The 21,797-nt window shown below is 43.0% G+C and overlaps 1 protein-coding gene across 8 annotated transcripts in view; it reads right to left on the bottom strand.

The window, feature by feature from the left end:
- The window catches only part of CCSER2 (coiled-coil serine rich protein 2), a 296,048-nt gene extending 274,562 nt beyond the window's left edge, over positions 1-21,486 (bottom strand). For 2 of the 8 annotated variants that reach the window (XM_033940827.1, XM_033940828.1), the window contains exon 1: positions 21,003-21,396. The gene's annotated coding sequence lies outside the window, so the exon portion shown is untranslated. The other 6 variants (XM_033940825.1, XM_033940821.1, XM_033940822.1 and 3 more) reach the window with 6 other exon arrangements.
- Positions 21,487-21,797: the final 311 nt, after the last annotated feature.

Here is a 21,797-nt window from a genome sequence, read left to right as displayed (position 1 = left end):
GAAACCTGTGCCATCTCTGAACGCTGAAACCACTTCACCATCCTAATGGCTGAGGTGAAGGGAGAAAGTGAGTATACCCAAATGTAGAAGATAGAAATAGTAGCGGTGGAACATGAAGTCCACTAGCACAGCCAGAAAACATGGAATGTGGAAAGGATGTTGTGTGTTTGAAGAATAGAAAACAGCACCATGGAAATTAAAATCCAACATATCAGGCATTGGAGATATGAAAAATAAGAATTTAAGTTGATGAATAACTATCTGGACACTGAAATGTTAAGTGACTTGCCCAGAGTCACAAAGAGCTGCACTGGGAGTTGAACTCAGAACCTCAGGGTGTTGAGGCAGCTGCTTTAAGCACTAGACCACTCTTCTGCTGAATAAATGGCAGGTTGCAAGCATGAAGGACGACATATATAAGTCGGAGTAAAGACCAGAGGCCTAAAGAGCTACAACATGGAAAAAAACCTCCAAAACCCTAGAGTGTCAAAGAAACCATGCTAAGTACTGTGCTAGCTAAAGGTTCCAGAGAACAGAGTGCCACATGCAGCTACTGATTGGTAAGGCACGACTTTAGTACAGAAGAGGCGGTTGGAGCATATAGCAAGTGATTTCCTTCACTCACCGGCGCTCCGGCTGCCCTCTCCAGTCTCACCCAAGAAAAAACATATTCACGGTTTTTCAAGGTTCGCGGGGGTTCCTGGACCGGAATCCCTGCAAATATCGGGGGGAGTACTGTACTTCTATTTATATTCAGATGCTTATTTTATTGGATTTTCTTTTATACTCCAATATAAACCTTTCTTAAGATATTTCATCTCCAACATCCTATACTGAAAACACTAAGGGCTCCTTTTACAAAGGCACGCTAGGGCCTTAACACGCGGAATAGCGCGCGCTAGCCACTACCGCCTCCTCTTGAGCAGGCGGAAGATTTTTAGCTAGCGCGCTAATCCGGTGCGTGCGGTAAAACCCGTAGCACACCTTCGTAAAAGGAGCCCTAAAACACAGTAAAGTAGTAAATTATAAAAGCATTTAACACATCAGAAGGAAATAGAACTATAAATCTGGAGAAATCAAAAGATCTGCTCAAGTAATGATAGAAGGGCTGATTCTATAAAGGGCACCTAACTTACTTGGTAAAATACCCTTAACCACCTCAATTATTTAAAATTTTTAATTGAGCGATAGGTGTCTACCCGATTCTATAAAAAAAAGGTGCCTATCACAATGCACTTAATGGTGCCTAATGCCTAAGTGGGCGTTTCAATGGTTGGAGTGTGTTAGGCGCCACTAAGCACAATTCTTCAAAAACTTAGGTGCCTGAAATGTAGGCGAGGGTTTTAAAGGCCTACATTTAAGGTGCCTAAATTTTTACATAAGCGCCGCTACCCATGATTCTGTAAACAGTGTCTACGCATGACTGATATGCAGCCGCACCTATTTTTTTTTAGGTGCCGGCCAATTTAAGCGCCATTTATAAAATCAGCCCCTAGTCTAGCCAACAACTCCATGACCTAGAAGTTATTTATTTTAGCATTTGTAATAGTCACTTGTAAAATCATCATAGGGGTTTACAATATACCGATATAAATCAGATTCCAAAATTTCCTGGAAAAAAAAAACCCAAACATAATTACACTTCCACCTCTGTATTCGAGGAGATAGGAGATCACCATGGCCGTGAATACAGGAAAAAAAAAAAAAAACAACCCACAAATAACTTTACATATTTTATTTGCGGGTTTTCTAGTGCTGCGATTTTCTCTGTGCATCGCTGGGAGCAGCGACTTCCTGTGATGTAAATTTGGGGGTGGAGCCTGCACATGAAAAACCGCAAATAACAAACCGCGGACAACAAAGTCACGAATACGGAGGGGGAAGTGTAAAGTGTACAAGGTTTGAATAGCACAAGATAATATTACCAAGGAAACAATGACAACAGCTATACATTGTACTATTCCTCCTTTTGTTTTCTGGTTAACAGGAAAATCAGATGTCCTCAAAAAAAACAAAAACAAAATAAAAGACCAGACATTGTCCAGAGATTTTAAAAAGTCATGCAGCAATCAAAGGAAAAGCTTAGTAAGAGAACCAAGCCTAAGGCTACCTTAAATTTGCTTTCCAAAGACTGTAACCGAAAGACAGGAGGGAGAGTATTAAACAGAGTAGAAATACCACAGCAAGATGCTGACAAACGCAAAAAGTCCAAATGAAGCTTATTTTTTTTTTTTTAGTATTTATATAATCACTTATAGCCTACATTTAGGTAATCAAGCATTTAGTGTAGGACAGGACAAAAAGTTTTATACTGTATTTGCAAATCTGAGCAAACAAGCGGATTATAAGAAGTAAACATGACAAGTATTTTGTAACATAATTCTACTCGTGATTGACGATTTTGCTGTATTAGATGTGGGGTAATCTGATCACAGTATCTTGCATTATATAGTTTTACAGAACTATTTTAGAAAACTTGTAAATGTTTAATGTGTATGGTGGCCTGAAGGCAAAGCACTGCAATAATCCAAATCAGATCATCACCATGACATACACCAAAGTTTTCAATATCTTTAGAATCTAAATAGGGTCATACCTGTCTTAAAGAAAAAAAAAAAAAAAAGGGTCTGAATTAGAGTTGCGCAGGGACAGAAATCCCACCTGTCCCCGCCAAGATCCCACCCATCCCTATAAACTTCAGAAATAGTTATTTCATTTAATTATGCTACTGAATTAAAGGCTCTGGTAGAGACCCATTTACAAATAAGCAAAGAGACTTCATTAATTTGGAAATATTAATTGGGAAGAATACATACTTTGTAAACGGGTTTCTACCAGAGCTTCTAATGTAAATATAAAATATAAATACTCAGCTGATGAGAACCCCCAAGATGTCAGCTGAGGACTTCTTTTGCAGTTGGCTGGGGGTCCCTTTTGTCAAGCTTGGCAGGCAGCAGTAGCGTCCCTGAGTCACAGATGCTGGCAACTCAGTGGCTCATGGATGCTGCCAGTGACTGCTGCGCTTCGTGGAGGGGAGTTCTGTCCATCTCTAGAGGAGGTCCTCTGCTGGCGGTGCTTGGGGATCCCCACCAATCACAGCAAAGGTCAGCAAGTACTTCAACACTGTAGAAATAAAACCAAAAATGCATTTCCTTTTCTTTTGAACCCAATACATTTCCCAAAGCTAACATATTTTAGTCAATAAATTCCGTTTTTTACCTTTGTTATCTGGAGACTTATTTTTCCATAAAGTTAGTCCAAGTTTCTTTTTTCCGCTTTCCCATCTTCTGTAAATTTTTCTGTTGCTGTCCATTGGTTCCTCCTACCATGGTCCAGCATTTATCCCTTTCTCATCTTTCGTGCCTGCCCACCAGCCCCATGCCCAACATTTCTCCTTCTATCACCCCTCTCCAGCATCATGCCACATCTCTCCCTCCATTCCCCTCACCACTATGTCCAACATTCCTCCCTCTTGCATCCATTTCAATCTGTCCCACTGTTCCCTTTCCACCACAATATTTCTCCCTCTCATCTGTACCTCCCTCCCTCCCTATGACCAAAAATTCTCTTTTCTTCCATTCCCGTGTACACAACCATCTTTTTCCCTCCCTTCCTCTCTCCCAAGTCCATGCCTTGTGTGTCCAAAAACGCATTCCCTCCCCCACCTAAGCATCTCTTTCCCTCCCTTCCTCTCTCCCAAGTTCATGCCTTGTCCAAAACGCACTCCCTCCCCCAGAAAACGACAATATCTAATTCTAAATCTAATTTAAACTTGAAGAATGAATGCTGTTGGAAAACATCTGTCTTCATCTATTTGTGTTCAGTTCCTAATCCTTTGAATCATTTTTACTTAAACATATGATTTACAGACAAATGCTAACTGATATGTTTCTTCAAAGGAATTTTTTAAAGTATTTCAGTGTGACTGACCAGCTGCTGAAATATTTCTTTTGGGTAATGAATGCAATTGTATATCCATAATAGGGAATCTTTGGTAATACTGGAAAAATATTGGCCAAAAAGGATAATAAAGAGAAGCAGGGCTGTGGAGTTGGTAGATAAATGTTCCGACTCCTCAGTTTTTTGTACTTCAGACTCCGACTCCAGTACCCGAAATTTCCTCCGACTCCGACTCCACAGCACTGGTTAATTTTCAGATTGTTAAAATGTAATGTCAAGTTGAGAGAAATGAGCATTTTCGACACTACCTTCTTTTTGCTTTTAATCAAGGTTCTAAGGCCGCAGAAGCAGCTCGCAACATTTGTGCTGTGTATATAGTGGGTGCTATAGCTGAAAGAATCGCTCGTGATGGTATGCCAAGTTCAAAAATGGAGTCGGTAGATAAATGTTCCGACTCCTCAGTTTTTTGTACTTCTGACTCCGACTCCGACTCCAGGTACCCAAAATTTCCTCCGACTCCGACTCCACAGCCCTGAAGTGAAGAGCCAGTGTCTATAGGGGTTGATTTACCCTTTATGAGGCTGGAAATGAGACAATGCTCCCCCCTTTTGTGTTCCATCTCCCAGCCCTCATTTGCAAGCAAATTACCAGCAAAATGGAGCTCGAGCAGCGAGGCTCGTCTTCTATTTCCTGCCTGCACTGCCCAAGCACACATAGCCGACCTTAAGTCTTCCCCGCTGTCAGTGCTGATGTCGGAGGGAGGGAGGGAGGGCTTTGCTTAAGCCCTCCTTCCGACGTCAGCGCTGACATCGGGGAAGACTTCCGGAAAAAGAAGACGAGCCTCGTGGCTCAAGTTGCTTCAAACCCCGCAGGATTCCCGCGACCCTAGGAGGCATCCCCACGGGATCCCCGCGACCCTAGGAGGCATCCCCACGACCTGAACGGGGAACCCGTGGGATTCCCGCCGTCCCCGTGCAGCTCTCTAGCCTGAATCACGCAAGATATGAGAGACAAATGTAAGCCAGCCATCAACCTAAACAGCAGGTTATAAAATAATGTCCTTAAATAGAAGTGATATAGATCTAAGAATAGGTTTGAATAGCTTTTGTAGAACATGTACTGATCCAAAGAGCCTCTGATTTACCTAGAAGAGAAGTTTATTTTATCCAGCTGAAAGCATGGTTTGAAACTGATAATACCAAGTGTCATAGATAATCAAAAGTTGGATATCATACACATAAATATGGAAGATACCCAAAGTCCAAAGAAGAGTAGCAAGTAGAGCTTTAAATATACTGAACAGGGTAGGACTAAGTCTAGACCCTTGTAGAACACATTTAGCTAAAGACTGAGGGAGAGAAATCGTATGCAAAATATAATCACATCTATTAATTTCCTTTCCTTTAATCCAGCTGCACCATCCTGATTACCGAGAATAAATGGGTGCCTTCCAGTCCATGCGTGCACTCATGCTCAGACAACATCTTGGGTGGGCAGAAGTCTGACTGATCTTGCCTGAGGATATCTGTAGGGCAACAACTTGGTCATTGCTCTATTCTTTTGTGAAGCATTACAGACTAGATATGCTAGCCAGAGCCTGGTTGGACTTTAGCAGAGCTATGATTCATGAGGCCTCATCTTCTCCCACCCAATGAGCTTCTGTTTGGGTACATCCTAATACTGTAACTAGGCCATTAAGGAAGGTGAAATTTAATCAACCTGTTAATTTCCTTTCCTTTAGTCCAGCTGCTCCATTCTGAGACTCTAAAGACTTTGGTTTAAAGAACTCATTAGGATTTCTGTCTCTTTTCTACAGCCAGGACACAAAGGAAGGTAAAATTTAGTCACACCTCTAAATTTACCAAGTTTATTTAGGGCATCTGCCTCACCTATTAAAAAAATGTGGTCTGAGGACCAGATTCTCAAAACATTACCGCCGTCATTAAACTGTTTACCAACGGTTTAGCCTGTATGCATTTTAGCGGTGGATCATCAAAACGGATTATTTGTCAATAGCAAGCTTTCTAGCATTCTCCGACAATGACATGCAAATCGGCTCTTCAACACTGAAATGAGCCCTCCGGTGGATTCTTAAAAAATGAAGAGCAATTTTCTAAAGTGGCATCGGCTTTTGGTGACAAAATAAGCGACTGGTTCAGGGGTGCCAGTCAGTGTCAGAGACTGCTAGAAAGTGTTGTGATGCAGAATGAGAAATGCCCATTCTCTCCCGCTGCATCACAACACTCCTACCCTGCAGCAGTGGTGAACACCACCCCCACCCCCCTCAGAACAGCAGCGACACTCTCCCACTGCTGAAAACCAGGTCGCGTGCCCCACCCATCAGGACAGATGCCCACACTCTCCTGCTACCCTGAAATCACAGCCGCACGCCACCCCCCTACAGCAGAAGAGATGCCCACTATTCCCCGCTAGCAAGTGACCTCCCTGCCAAAGAATGCATCTACCCCTTCCCCCTTACCTCAAAATAGATGCCTTGAAGGATGTGGACTCCCTCCTCCCAGCTGGCCTGCGTCATCTAAAATGGGCCTTCCCCTCCCCCCTCTTGGGATGCACAGGGGGAGGGGTCTGACACTGATTGGCCCAGGTTGTTTAAGGCTCCCATTGGAGGGGCCTTGGGCCAATCAGAGCCTTGGGCCCCTCCCTGATGCATCCCAAGATGCACTGGGGAAAGGGAAGGCCTATTTTAGACAATTTAGGCCATCTGGAAGGAGGGAGTTTCCGTGTCTCCAGGCATCTATTTTGAGGGAAGGTGGAAGGGGCGTTGGAAACGGGGAGGAGGCATCTCTCCTGCTGCAGGGGGGTGGCGCGTGACCAGGATTTCATGGCAGCCGGAGAGTGTGGGCATCTCTCCCGCTGCAGGGGGGTGGTGTGTGTTGTTTTTTTTTGGGGGGGGGTTCTTGATGTGTTTTTTTTCTGCGCATGTGTCCATCGCTATCACCAGCAATGGGCAAATTTAGCGAATCTTCGCTGCTGTCCACCAACCTCATTTACATGCACGATTTTTTAAGAATGTCTTGCTTCTTTTTATTCACTATGAAAACGGCTGCATTGGCAGACCGTTGCTTTTTAACGCAGGTTTTTGAGAATCTTGGCCTGAGTGGCTTATGATCTAAAATATGAGAGAAAAGAGAGAATATGACAACGGATTAAAGGGTAAAGGAGAATTGAACTATAATCTTTGATCAAAAAGGAGGGAAAAGAGTACAGTGCCTTCACGCTATTCGCAGCAGTATAGTTCCAAAAATCTTTGTGAACCTCAAATTCATGAATAATAAAACAATGGATCAATGAGAAAATAAATGTCATACATGTGGTTCCTAAAACCAGCGGAAAGTTAACAATTGATCCTAAAGGAAAAACAGAGTTAGGTTCCTGCACTTGACAAAAGCCATATAGAACATTCAGAATGTTGTAACTCACTCCCTGGACACTTAGGGCTAGATTCACTAAGCAAACCGATTGTGTACCGCTCGGTTTGCGCTCAATTTCCGCTCGATTCACTAACCTTCTTCCAGACCTCATCTGCACCCTATCCGATCAGCGCATGCAAATGAGTAAAAATGCATATAAATTTCTTAACGCGTCGATTCATGAAACCATTTCGTCCAAACCAACTGGCCTTTCCGTTCCAAAGATTTACGACTGCTGAGGACCAGTCGTTTACATCCTCGCCGGCTATTTCTGCCTAGCAACTGACGCGCGCATTTTAAGAACCCCATCAAAAATATATATCTACCCCTCCAAAAATCCTAAATATATCAAAATTTTTAAATATATGTAAACCTTCAAGAACATAAGCGTTAGAAATAATTTTTATTTCTTTTTTTGGAATGCGCATAGCGAGCGCGGGAGTGAATCTCAGATTTGTAATGCGCATTGCGAGAAAATCGTGGATTAACCCTGTGCTCTCCTTGCGCATTGTACATTTCAAATATCAATGCCAAATAACAAAAAAAAAAAAAAAAAAATCATGGGCCAGCTATCCCCCCCCCTTCCAGCTGGATTGTTGCATGCATGCGACGTCAGGGTGTCGCTAGTGGTTGTTACGTGCTTCACGGCAGATAAAGCCGCATAGCCTCCTGGGATTCGTAGGCTGTATATAACAGCGCCTGAACCCAGTGCATTCAACAGCTGTTAACTGTTGTGTCTTCTAGCAACTTAGTACTTCTGCTTCTTTTGGAATACGAGTACACCGAGGAAGATGAGGCTAGAGCCTTTTTTATGACAACAATGCTTTGCGGTAGGCGCATTCGGAGCCCGCTAATGATGTCCGCGATTAAACCACGCCCCATTTCTATGCAGTGAATTCCTAAAGAGCTAGCGCATGCGTTATGAGCTTCAAAACCAACAAGGATACAGTGCACACGTGCATCGATCGATGTTTCAGCGCTAATAGCGCCGTGTTTACGATTTAATCATTTGCATGGAAAGCTTTACTGAATCGATCGGCTACAATGACTCGGAAATGGATAGAACACAAATAGGAGAGATTTCGGGACTTTAGTGAATCCAGCCCTTAGTGGCCATTTTTAGAAGCAAAAACAAAAGTGAAAGCAAAGTGCACAAGTCTGCAAATATGCAAACACAGCAACATGAATGGCAAATAGCAGTTACAGTTAACCCAATCGCAGATACACACTGCAAATATTGGACACAGAATAGTGAGAACGCACTGTACATATGGCTTGGGGAGGGGGAAGAGGAGATGATGTATGTAGATCAAGCCTTTGTTAGTAGCCCCAGAACTGAAAGGTGAAAGTAGCATTAGACTGTAAAATGTCATTTCCTTTAATCTGGGTTAAGCCAGAAAATTAAAAAAGGACTAACAGTGAGTCAAGAAGCAATTAATGTCCACAAATCCACCACCCTTTCTGTGATGGAGCAATGGTACAAGCATAAGTAAGAAGTGCAAATAGACAGAGGCTCAGAAGTATATCAAGTGAAAAAAACCACTAAGGCAAAGGTGAGAACTATAGGCCCAGGTGAGAATTAAAAGGGAAGTCAGATTTAGTGAAAGGGACCAGAAGAAAAACCAGATATCCATAGCAGAGTGACAAAGTGAAAAGCCAAAGGCAAGGACATAAGGGGCAATGTGCATATCTAACAGCCATAGGAGGCATAACTGAAAATAAACATGGCAATTAGACTCAATTTGATACATCCCAGAATAACAAGCTAACTACTAACTATATTCACTTACACTTCTGACTCAACTAAAACAGGAGACACTGCAAGAAACTATAGAGATTATGAGATGTACTACAGCTCCATAAGTAGAAACACAGAATAGCATAGCACCTTGAAGCTAAACAGATTATGTATGTTTTATATGGAAAATAGATAGATATAGATAAAATAGGGTCACAAGGGTTATCATTAGGTACTTGTGAAGACGGGATACTGGGCTAGATAGACCACTGGTCTGACCCAGTAAGGCTATTCTTATGTTATATTCTTATGTAAGAAGAAAATCTTGCCAAATAATTCCGATTTCTTTGATTAACTAACCAAAGTATATTAGAAGGTACAGCAGATGTGACCTATTTGGATTTCAGTAAAGCCTTCGTCACTATTTTACTAAGACAGCCAGTGAGCAAGCCAGACAGTCTGGGAGAGGGAACAAAAATAATGAAATGGATGAAAAACTGGTTGAGCAACAAAGCTCAAACTGGAAATTAATGGTATCCACTGTAAGGGAAAACCAGTGGTGTCATACCGGAACCAGTATCATGGCTAGTATTCTTTCAATAGTTATATCAAATAGGAAAGAAGTGATGGTAGGAAAACTTGCAGCACAGCAGACAGACCAAAGGACAAAGACAATTTGATCCTATTTTATTCAACTGTACATATAAATTTGCCTTCAGTTTAGCTTCCCATCTATTTATCCCAATGTATTTGTACTACCCATCTTGTTCTGTATTTCGTATGAATAGTGTTTATGGCTATTCTCTCAGGTTGCCTCTTATTCTGTCTTTCATACACTGATATTCATCATATTTCTGCACAACAATGAAAAATGGGGAGACCCAATGATCCACAGTGAAAACAATCCACCGATGAAAACAAAAACAAAAAACTGGATACAGATGTTCTGGAGATAATTATACACCGACATATAAAAACATGAAAATTCAATTAAAAAAAAGTACAATGATAAAAACTAACCGGACCCTACACAGTCTGTGTTTCGGCAAACACGCCTTCCTCAGGGGAGCAATGGTTTGCAAACTCACATATAAAGAATTGGACTGAAAACAATCTATTGTCTTTAAACATGAGCAAAGAACACCGCAGACAAGCTGAAGTAGCAAAATAACGCTTTGGACATAGCTACGTCTGCGGCGAGGGTGGCCAACCGCCTCTTGAGCCTCCCAGGTGGCCAAATTATACAATCATTTCTAAGCAACTGCAGTTAAAATCATCAATGCAAAGGTGAGATTTGCTTGTTCCAAGTCTTTCTTGGAGCACTTTTAACAACCTTCCACCCATATGGTCAATACCGTTGGAGGAATTGTTTTGGTAGTCGCAATGCCTCCATTCTGCACATATTGCTCCACTGTAAATAATTTGTTGCAAATTTCTCAAATGGTTTCACTGTAATAATAAGAGATGCTAATGATCATGCACAAACATTTCATCCGGAACACTTCTAGCTTGCACAAACCCTCAGCTAGCAACAGCCATGTTTCTGATAAAGGAGGACAGGCACGACTGCAGCATTAAAAACTCTAGTGTGGGTCTTCAGTATTAACACTGTGCTTCTTCCACATACACTAGTTTAGACTGGTGAAGCCACAAGCACTACCAATTCTGGTTGCAATATAAGAAGCTGCAGCAGTTTTTGACTAGTAGGACTACTTTCAAATTGTCTTGATGATGCCCCCCAAACCTACTATACCCACCTGTATGCCACCTCAATAGCCCATATGGCTGTAGGTGGCACCTGTATGGCTGTACAGTAGGGTTTCTGGTGGGCTCACAATTACTACCATAGATGCTGTGGTTAGAGTACCTTATGGGTCTGGCCCCCCCTCCCTATGGTTCACTAGCCCATCCACCTGGCTCTTATGACATATGTGTGATGCTCTAGTAGGATTTCCCATACCAAATGCTGTTGTTCTAGACACAGGTATATATTGTTTCATTCAGATCTTTGAAGGGTGGGAGAAGTCAGTGACCACTGGGGGAGTGCTGGGGGTCATTTGCTTTATTCCTCCAGTGGTCATCTGGTCAGTTTGGGTATCTTTTTGGCACTTAGACACTTCCAAAAGAGGTCTAGCCCAAAAGGTCTAAAGTTCCACCCAGGGTATCTTTGGAAAGGTTTGATTATCCGCGTAAGACGTCCAAGTCTAGCACGCCCACAGCATGTCCATAACACAAACACCCAAACTCTGGATGCACAGAAAACTGGTTTCAAAAATAGGCACTTGGACGTCCCGGTGATTAGGATGTCCAAGTGCAAACTTTGGTGGGTTTTTTTATTATGCCCCTAGTCGTCTCTTCAAATAAAGGCAAAGAAGAGTCATGAAGCGATTATTCAAACACCTAACAAACTTTAACAAAGCACCGAAAGGAAGCATCTCCAATAGAATAAAAGGTACAAGGACAAGTAGAAGGGAGGGAAGTTAGGATTGCTAAAAAATACATTGTAGAGAGTGGTGGAAACAAAATAACTTCTAGCGAAAGCTACATGAGCCAAAGCAGTGGAAGAATTCAATTATTCATGAGACAGACAACAGGATATTAATGACAGAAGGATGGAGAAAATCTGTGAAAAGCAAGAAAAATGGAAAGACTGGGCTGATAGGTAATCAATGTCTTTCTGCCAATATTTCCCATTTCAAATATCAAAGGGAAGAGCAAGTTTTTTCAAGTCCAATTATTCTGTACCTTCTCTAATCTTATGTAAACCGCATAGAACTTCACGGTATTGCGGTATATAAACTGTTATTATTATTATTATTTTCTTGTTTATAACAGAAATTTACTCCATTATACAGTTCTGTCGTTGCTTCTTATTTCTTTAGCTATTCAAAATGATCAAACTGCATAGAATATTTTTTTTATCTATTATGTATTTTTTATTATTAAATGAGACATAATACAAACAATTGGGGAGGGAAGTGTTCTGCTTTGCATGACACACACTGAAACATAACATACTGAAACTAAAATTGGCATCAACAAAAGTAAAACAGAAGGTAAGCACTAGGAATTCTTATTCTTTTTCATTTCTAGCACTTCCTTTCCTACAGAGGGCCAAAATTCTAATTATACTATACAAGTTTGTTTATCCTTTGTTAGTCTGCCTTCTGTACAAGCTGGTACTTAAGCTGAACATGAACAGCAAAAGTTTGGAACAGGTCCCATATTTACCATATTAAGGTCACGTGTGTAAACTGCAATATTAAACCTAATAAAATTAGAGAATACTGGTTCATAGACAACCTCGGCGAAAGACAAAGGCGCGCGCCGACAACTGAGCACAAGACGGAGGTGCGCGCCGAAGAAAATTACAGGTTTTAGGGGCGCCGACGGGGGGTTTTGTTGGGGAGCCCCCCCAGTTTACTTAATAGAGATTGCGCCGGCGTTGTGGGGGGTTTGGGGGGTTGTAACCCTCCACATTTTACTGTAAACTTTACTTTTTCCCTAAAAACAGGGAAAAAGTGAAGTTTTCAATAAAATGTGGGGAGTTACAACCTCTCATACCCCCCACAATGCGGTGCGATCTCTATTAAGTAAAGTGGGGGGGTTCCCCCCCCCGTCGGAGCCGGAAAAACAGTAATTTTCTGTGGCGCGCACCTCCGCGCTGCACACAATTGTTTGGGCGCGCCTTGTCCCGGCGCACTTTTGACCTGACACCGTTCTCCTGGGTAGCTTATGTACCACTTCTCAGGATACAGTAATCACATCACCAAATAATCTGTATAAACATTCTATAGAAAGGCAGCAAAACAGGAAATGATCTTCAGAATAAAATTGTCAATACTCAGTATTATAAAATAGGCTTTCAAAAAGCAATAGCTTTGAAATAACTCCTTATTGATGCTTCCTTCCTGATCCTGTTATCTAACTCTCCTCCACCTCTTCGCATCCACCCTGACTCCCTCTTCCTTCGTTCTTTTGTCTTCTTTAATCTGTTTATTGTAAAACTGCTATATTATGCTTGTGACATTATATAAACCGTTTCTAAATAAATACTACTCATAGGGCTCCTTTTACTAACCTGCGTTAGGGCATTAATGCGTGGAATAGCCTGCGCTACAATGCCGCACGCGCTCGACACTAACGCCAGCATTGAGCTGGCGTTAGTTCTAGCCACATAGCACGAGTTTAGCGTACACTAAAAATGCTAGCACACCTTAGTAAAAGGAGCCCATAGTTTTAAATCTGTTATAGCAATTTATTTTTACATCAATAACATCCTTTTATCACGGGGGGGGGGGGGGGGGGTTGTTTGTTTTTTACTTTGCAAGATTATGTACGTTGACAGATAGTTACACTGTAAATGAAGACTCTCCGGGGCAGATTTTCAAAACTAAAATCTGCTTTTAACATGTTTGCGAAACCAGTTCCAGTCTGTTTAACATGCATGTATTTTAGTGACAGATTATCAAAGTGGCTTACAGAGTGTCTTTTCAGAGTTTTCTAGCATCTCCAATACTGCTATGCAAATTAATGAGATCATTAATATTAAAATGATCACTCCGAGCGATTCTCTAATCTCAATGTGTCACATTTGTCGCCAAAATTTGCTGACAGGTCTGAGCTGTTATACCTTACTTTCTGATCAGTGCCTGAGCGCTGATTGGCTCAGGCACTGACAGAAAGTAAGGTTTGACAGCTCAGACCACACTCCTCCCCATGCAAATTTAAATTTTAATAAACTAAATTGAGGATCGGCAGAAGATGCCCACTCTCTCCTGCCACGTCGCAATCTCACAACATTGCTACCTTCCCCCCCTCCCCCCGCAGTGGGAGAGATGCTCACTCCCTCCCGCTGGCAAGCAACATCACACCCCCTAGTGGGAGAGATGCCCATTCCCTCCCAAGCAATGCCCCCCCAGCAGGAGAGATGTCCACTCCCTCCTGCTGCCAAGCAACTCTCCACCCCCTTACCTTGTTGAACGATGGTTGGCCGGAGGGATGCCTACTCCTTTCGGCCAGAAGGTCCGCCTCTTCAAAATGGGTGCATCCTGGGATGCACTGGGGCAGGGCCTAAGTCTCTGATTGGCCAGGTTATTTAAAGCCCCTCTCATAGGCCCCTCCCCGGATGCACAGAATGCTCTAATGCAGGAGTTCTTAACCTGGATTCCATAAGGGTCAGATAAAAATTAACATTTATATTCACTATAATACCCAGTACTGTTTATTTTTCTCGCAGATAATGAGAGAGTAAATGTAGTGTGTGGCACAGTGGTTAGAACTACAGCCTTAGAACCCTGAGGTTGTGGATTCAAATCCCTCACTGCTCCTTGTGACCCTGGGCAAGTCACTTAATCCACTCATTGCCCCAGGTACACTAGATAGAGTTTGAGCCCACCAGGAAAGATAGGAAAATATGATAAAGTACCTGAATGTAAACCATTTATGATATAAGTGGTATATAAATGATTAAGTAAATAAAATAGTAGTAATGGTAGTAGAAAACAGTAGTAGATCTGTTTTAATTTGCACAAGAGGATTGTATTTCATAATTATGAGTGTCCATTACTTTTTGCATAAAAAAATGGAGTGGGGGGTTTTTTTTTTAGATTATTTATTGAGACTTGATTGTCTCATACATATGACATACACAAAGTATCATTAAACTTTAAAGTACAAAGCACATTATATTCATTGCATGCAAAGTTGTGTTTATGCTAATATTTCTGGGGAAGGAGGTCCATAGCTTTTATCAGATTCTTAAAGGGGTCTGTGACTCAAAAAAGGTTAAGAATCACTGCTCTAATGGTTTCAGCACCAGTGCTGAAACCATTAACAAAGACCACATTTAAATGAGGTCATTCGTTAGCCTGCAATATGTTTGGGAGGGGGGGAGGGGGGTTTAAATGGATGCCAGCTCCGGAAAACTAATGCCTGGTCCAGGACAGCATTGAGGTTTGGATGAGAGGTGTCTAAGGGCACCCCATCTCTCCCACCAACCCAATCACTCCAGATAGGCTTTCCAACCACCCTGACTGCTCTGGTGGCTTTCCAACCATCTATCATTGCCCTGGTGGCATACCAACTCAAACCCCTACCAACCTGACCAGGCCCCCTAGTCATCACTGCCTTGATGGTCTAGCAACTCAAATCTCACCCTCAGCCCTAGTGGTCCATGTTCTTTAGTCACAGGAGGGATGCCTATGCCCTCCTGCCTTTGGGCAGCGCCAGTTGGTGCATCCTGGGATGCACAGAGCAAGGTCCAAGTACCATATAAGGAGTTTTATTTCCTTATATGGTGCTTTGACCCCACCTATTGCATCCCAGGATACACTGGGCAAGGCGCCACCCTTTTGAAGAGGGTGGCCCAGAAGAAGGAGGGAATAAGCATCCATTCTGCCTCTAACTAATGTTCATAAACCACCAAGGCTGGGAAGGGGTTCAAGTCACTAGACCACCAGGGCCAGTGGCAGTTAGCGGGCTGGGCCCAGCTTGAGTGGGTCTGGTCAGGGAAAGGGCTGGCATGCTGCTTTTTTGCTTGACTTTCCTGTCCGTGCCTGAGCCAATCAGTTCTCAGATACTGACAGGAACGTTAACTCAAATGAATGAGCAGCAAATTACTGCCACAATATTAACGCAGCATGAATTTACATGTTCATTACTTTGAGTATGCTGTGCTGATTTTTTCAACGCAAATCTTGAGCATGAGCTCACTATTCCCTTATTTGCCCTGTTTGTCTGTTTTGACTGACTATAAGCTATGTCTTTTATGTGTTTAATATACAGCGCCGTATAAGTCTAGCAGTGCTTTAGAAATGATTAATAGTAGCAAATTTCATTTTTCAGAATTTTCAAATCTTCCTTTCCCTTTTTTTCTATTCTGTTGCACATCATAGTATAATCTAGAAATAAGAACACATTTCTCTCAAGATCCTCAATAACAGCAATAAAGATATTGAAAAAGAAACCACCCTGATAACAAGCACAGAGGAACCCTACTAAATAAAATTATTTTGCTTTTAGCAGACTGTACTTCATTAATCCCTCACTTTTGGCACTCAGCCACTCAACTAGCTCCTCACCCAATTTACATTTTTTTGCCCATTTTCATATCTTCTAACATTCAGATATGGAATATCTGCCATAGTTTCTTGATCCGCCACTACTGTTACCTCAATTAAGAACTCAATTACATTTGTAAGGCATAATCCTCCTCACCGTGGAGGATCATTTTTGATAGGACATCTAACTTTTGAGAAAATATCCAAAAATCAGGTAGAGAAAATGTCCATTTTTAAACCAAAAGATATGTCATTTTTTTTTCAAAAAATGGCCCAGCTAGATGTCTAATTATTTTGCTATAATCGGGGGGGGGGGGGGGGGGAAAAAGTAAAAATTAAAAATGTCCAAAACAAACCATTTGCATGTAGGAGGGGCCAACATTTTTAAAGGACTGCCAGCATGAGCAGAGGGGCATCCTAGGGGGTGAACTTCACTTTAAGGGTGCTAGGTACACAACTCACCACTACCCTCGTACATTATATGGTGAGCCTTTCAAAACTACCTCAAAATGTGCTATATCCACCTACCACCCCAATAGCCCTTATGCCTGCAGGTGTCATCTATATGGTTATACAGTGGGTTTTTTTGGTAGGCTCATACATTCCACAAGTGTACTAGTTAGGGTGCACTCTTGGCAGAATTCTGTGCAACTGTGCAGCGCAGAATTCTGCTCCTGTCCCCTCCTTCTCCCTTGCACTGGTCTGGCCTCCCTGCACCCCCCTCCCCCGGGAGATCAGACAAACCTGTGGGCCTCCAAAGGAAGCAACAGCAGCAACGGTAGCTGGCTGGCAGAGGCCAATGCTGTGAATTGGCTGCTAGTGGCCATCCCCGCCAGGGGAAGACTGGGTCTTCAACCAAAAAAGTGCTTGACTCTGTTTACAATAATGTAAGTACAGTACATAAATATAGAAGAAGAATGTAATCTAGAATAGCTTAGTTTCTAAACGTTTAGTAAACAAAAAAGTTTTCAGAGCTTTCTGAAATAAAATGAAGGAGCCTAGTTTTATTCCAAGTTTTATTTTGGTTTAACATACCGCTTAAAATTTATCCTAAGTGGTTTACATAAAACCAATCTAAAAATTAATTTAAAACAGGGAGACTAACATAGACAATTAAGATAACAAGGGGGACAAACAGAGGATACAAGAGGAAAACAGCCCGGATTTCATCATTGCATAAAAAACAATAAATTGATAGGGAGAAGGAAAGAGGAGGGGACATGTATGCTAGATCTGCAGGGTGAGAAAGAGAGGGAGGGGACATGGATGCTGCACTGGAAGTGGGAGGAAGCGAAGAGGAAATATGGATGCTAGACCTGCAGGGGAGGAGGAGAGGAGAGGGGAGGGGACAAGGATGCTGGACCTTTAAGTAGAGAGGAAAGGGAGTGAGAAGGAAACCCAGGCCAGAAAGGAGGGTGAGCAGAAAAAAAAAAAAAGATGCTTGATTATAGAGAGGGGGAGAGAGAGAGATGACAGACCAGGGGGGAGTATGGAAGGGATTAAGTGTGCAAGTGAGAGAGGCAGTGGGTGGGGTGAGGCAACATGGATGCTGGATCCGCAAGTGGGGGGTGCAGGGAATGCTAGTGAGAGGAAGAGAGGGTGACCAAGATCAGAAAAGGGATGAGAAGGGAAGAAGATATTCTTACCCTGTGGAAAGAGAAATGCTAGATATGGGGGCCAAGGAGGGGATTAAGGGTGCAAGCGAGAGAGGAGTGGGATTTAGAGGGAGACAGAACTGCAGTTGGAGTGGAAAAGGGAACAGAGGATGCTGGAACCTAAGAAAAAGGCAGGAAGGAATTTCAGGTTTCAGAATTCTATGCAAAACACTACAAATAAATTTTCCTGAATTTTAAAATATTGTGTGCAGAATTTTCAAACTTTTTGCACAGAATTCCGCCAGAAGTATAGGGTGTCAGATGGGACCAGGTCCCTTTCTCTGTAGTCCACTGCACTGCCCACTAGACTAAGAACATAAGAAGTTGCCTCCACTGGGTCAGACCAGAGGTCCATCTCGCCCAGCGGTCCACTCCCGTGGCGGCCCATCAGGTCCGAGACCTGTGAAGTGGTTTCTGCCCACTTCTATAACCTACCTCAGGTTCTGTCCTTACACCTCAATCCCCTTATCCTCCAGGAACCTATCCAAACCTTCCTTGAACCCCTGTACCGTGCTCTGTCCTATCACATCCTTCGGAAGCGCGTTCCATGTGTCCACCACCCTCTGGGTAAAAAAGAGACTACTCCAGAGACTTGCTTGCAGCTCCACTAGAACTGACATACTAGAGACAAAACAACCAGAAAGACATCTAAAAAGTCAATTTTGAAAAAGTCCACTTGGACATTTTGACTATTAAGACGTCCACATGCCTGTTTATGCTATTTTTTGGATGTCTATGGTTTTTTTTTGTTGGGTTTTTTTTTTTTTTTTAAACAAACCCCATATTGCCTGGTGTTCTGTAGTCTCCATAGTAATATAGTAACATAGTAAATGACAACAGATAAAAGATCTGAACGGTCCATCCAGTCTGCCCATTAGTTAATTCTCATTAAAAATACATGATTAAATTAACTTGTCTCTTCTTTGATATTTCTGGGCCATAGACTAAAGTCCACCTGGTATTGTCCTATGTTCCAACTGCTGAAGTTGCCATCTAAGTTCACTCTAGCCCAGTGGTTCCTAACTCTATCCTGGAGGACCACCAGCCAGTCGGGTTTTCTGGATAGCCCTAATGAATATACATGAGAAAGATTTGCATATAATGGAGGTGACAGGCATGCAAATCTGCTCCATATTCTAGAAAACCTGAGTGGCTGGTGGTTCTCCAGGACAGGGTTTAGAAACACTGCTCTAGCCTAACCTATTTTACAGGATATCTACCATAAAGTCTGGCCAGTAACATCATCATGTTCCAACTTAGTGGAGTTCCCTTTAATGCCACCCCCAGCCTATTCTACACTAAATCACAATATATGGGACACAAACCATACCAAATCCTGAACATTCTCTTTTCTTAAAAGAGAGAATTTCTAGTTTGCCAGCTACCAAAAACTAGACTTCTATCTTTCAATAATGGGACCATATTTGCGCTCTGTCTAGAAACAAGAGATCAAAACAGTAAACTATAGGCATTGGTCATGAATTTAAGTAGATCAGTACCATGTATTGATATAAATAAATATGAAACAAACAAACAGCATTAACAGATTTTTTTTAAAGTCTGTTTTGTTTAAGGAAAATCATAATACCAGGAATTCCACTTATTTTTTTTTGCTATTTAGCCCCTAAGCTTTGGAAGAAATCTTCTCCTGTTTCTTCATGCTGAACTTCACATGCCAAGTTCAAATCTGGTTTGAAAACCTGTATTTTGACCTTTCTTTTAATAGTGTTGGGAGTTGAAGACATAGGCTTTTGACAAGCATAGTTTTTACTCTTTTTTTAGCTTTCTATTGTATTTTATACTGTTTTTAGATTGTTTATATTGTTGCAACTTGCAAGCCTTATAATGCTTTTAAGTGTATGTGAAAATTTGAATACTGATATGTTACTAAGTAGCAGCACACCCTTATGCAAGTCTTTCCTGAACACCTAAATGGCCTATTTTGTATCAATGGTAATGCGATGTTGCCATTAACGCACATCCATTTTGTACGTTGTAAGGGCTTATGTGGCATCCCTGCGCTAATGTTTATTTCTCCTGCAAAAATGTTCCTCTCTCACTCTTTTCTAATTAGAATTGCAAGCCAATCTAATAACCATAAACCTAAGTGTAAAATAACTGAAATACATTACAATAAAAAAAGAGATCTTGGAATAAAGAAAAAGCAGTACAGACAAACTGATATTTTGAGTAGTCTGGTCAGTATTCTCTGCATTTCAAAAAAAACAAACAAACCCAAAACAAAACATGAAGAAAGTCTTCCAAGGTTCCTTCTCCCATCTTAGCCCCATCATTTTGTCTGTAGAAGCCAAATAAAACAACCTTGGGCAGCCACCTCTCTCACCTGTAGCAATCATTACAGAACAGAGACGTCTGTGCTTCAATCTGCTGATTCACCCATGAGCGAGTTGCTGTGATTTTCTCAAACACTCAGCTAAAACGCATATGAAACTTAAGACAGGTCATGATAGTGTTTGCCAATAATCACTGGCGTAGCGAGGGCGAGAGGCGTCCCTCCCTCCTTCCCCTTTAACGTTCCCGCGCGAGCAGTAACCCCAACCTGTTGCTCGCGCTAGCGACGGGTCTTCCTCTAACGTCACTTCCTAGGCGCGGGTCCAGGAAGTGAAGTTAGAGGTATGTTGGGAGGGGGGAGGAGGAAGAGGAGAAGAACGGGTGCCGGCATCCCCCTTACTACGCCACTGGCAATAATGTATGAATAATATGAGGGTTTTAGGCTACCATCCTCAGAGGGAGAAAGGGAATACAGAATATGTACAAACAGACACACATGAGAGGTCTTTCATAGTAAAACCAAATCACTGCTTGAAAAGAAGCTGGGCGTAAACAGCAAAGTCTATCCTTATGTATTTTTAATGCAAAGGGAAAGAGTGAAAGCAGCCTCTGGGAAATGGTGTGCATGACATATCATGAGGACTCCCTTCTGCAGCTACGGATCTAAAGCATCCTTCACCCCCCCTTAGCCCTGCCATCCATGCCGGCGTCAAACGCGCGGCTACGATGGGACCCTGTAACGGCATGTCACAATGCGGCGCATCACCCAACAATGACCCGCTCCCCCAGCAGAACTCCGCCTGCCTGACCGCTCACTGCTGCCGATGGCGGCAGCGGACAAGTCACGGCCACAGAGCTCCCGGTCTTCCAACCAAGAAGAGCACTCACCCTCCTCCCAACGGGACGCGGTTCCCCCCACACTCACCGTGTCTCTCTCTCTCTTCTGCTCGCTCTGCTGCTTGCCCCTCCCACTCCGCTACAGCCTCCTCTTTACACTCACCGCCACAGGAGGAGCTGATGCGAGAGGAGCCGCCTTCCCACCGGCATTTTCCGCCCGTCAGCGCCCAGTAACGAACACGTGCTGATTCAAGCTCCGGTCTCTTCTCTGCCACTCCCTTCGCTCCCACTTTCTCCTCCACCCCCTTCCCTCCCTGGCTCCTTGCGGCCACCGCCGGCTGCGGCCTCTCGCTGATTGACAGTGACGTCACACTCTCGCCAGCGTGCGCGTACAGAAGGGGCGGGAGAATGAGCACGATCTGGGGCGGGGCGTGTGACGTATTAGTAGCCAGCTAGTCGCACGCGTGGCTGGTTATTTCTCCCCTTGTTGTCCTCCGTGCATAGAGCAGGGGAAACAATGTAGAGGTAGATCGAGATTATACGTATACCCTGGAGGTTTTTCTGAAAGCGACTTCTTCTCCACGGCCTCCCAGCGTTTGCCCGTCCATCTCTATGGTGCAGTTTACAGGCGTCCCCAGCATCGATTCAGTTCTGCTGCTGGCTCCGCCCCCCGAGCTTCCATCTGCAGTGCCGGGCCAGATAGGAAACAGGAAGTGGCATTATTGAGGGTGGGCCGCGGTGTAGAGGGCCAGCCCCAGCAGCAAAAAAAGAATCACCGTTGGCGTCCAGGGACTCCTGTAAATTACACCGAGGAAGGATGGGGGTTCTCAGATAGGGCAAATGCCGGGAATACGGAGAGAGGGCAGCAGTTTAACCATCCCCC

Source organism: Geotrypetes seraphini, chromosome 4, assembly GCF_902459505.1.
Source record: "Geotrypetes seraphini chromosome 4, aGeoSer1.1, whole genome shotgun sequence".
NCBI lineage: Eukaryota > Metazoa > Chordata > Amphibia > Gymnophiona > Dermophiidae > Geotrypetes > Geotrypetes seraphini.
The sequence above is the reverse complement of the archived record's forward strand: the minus strand, read 5'-3'. Positions and strand labels throughout refer to the sequence as shown.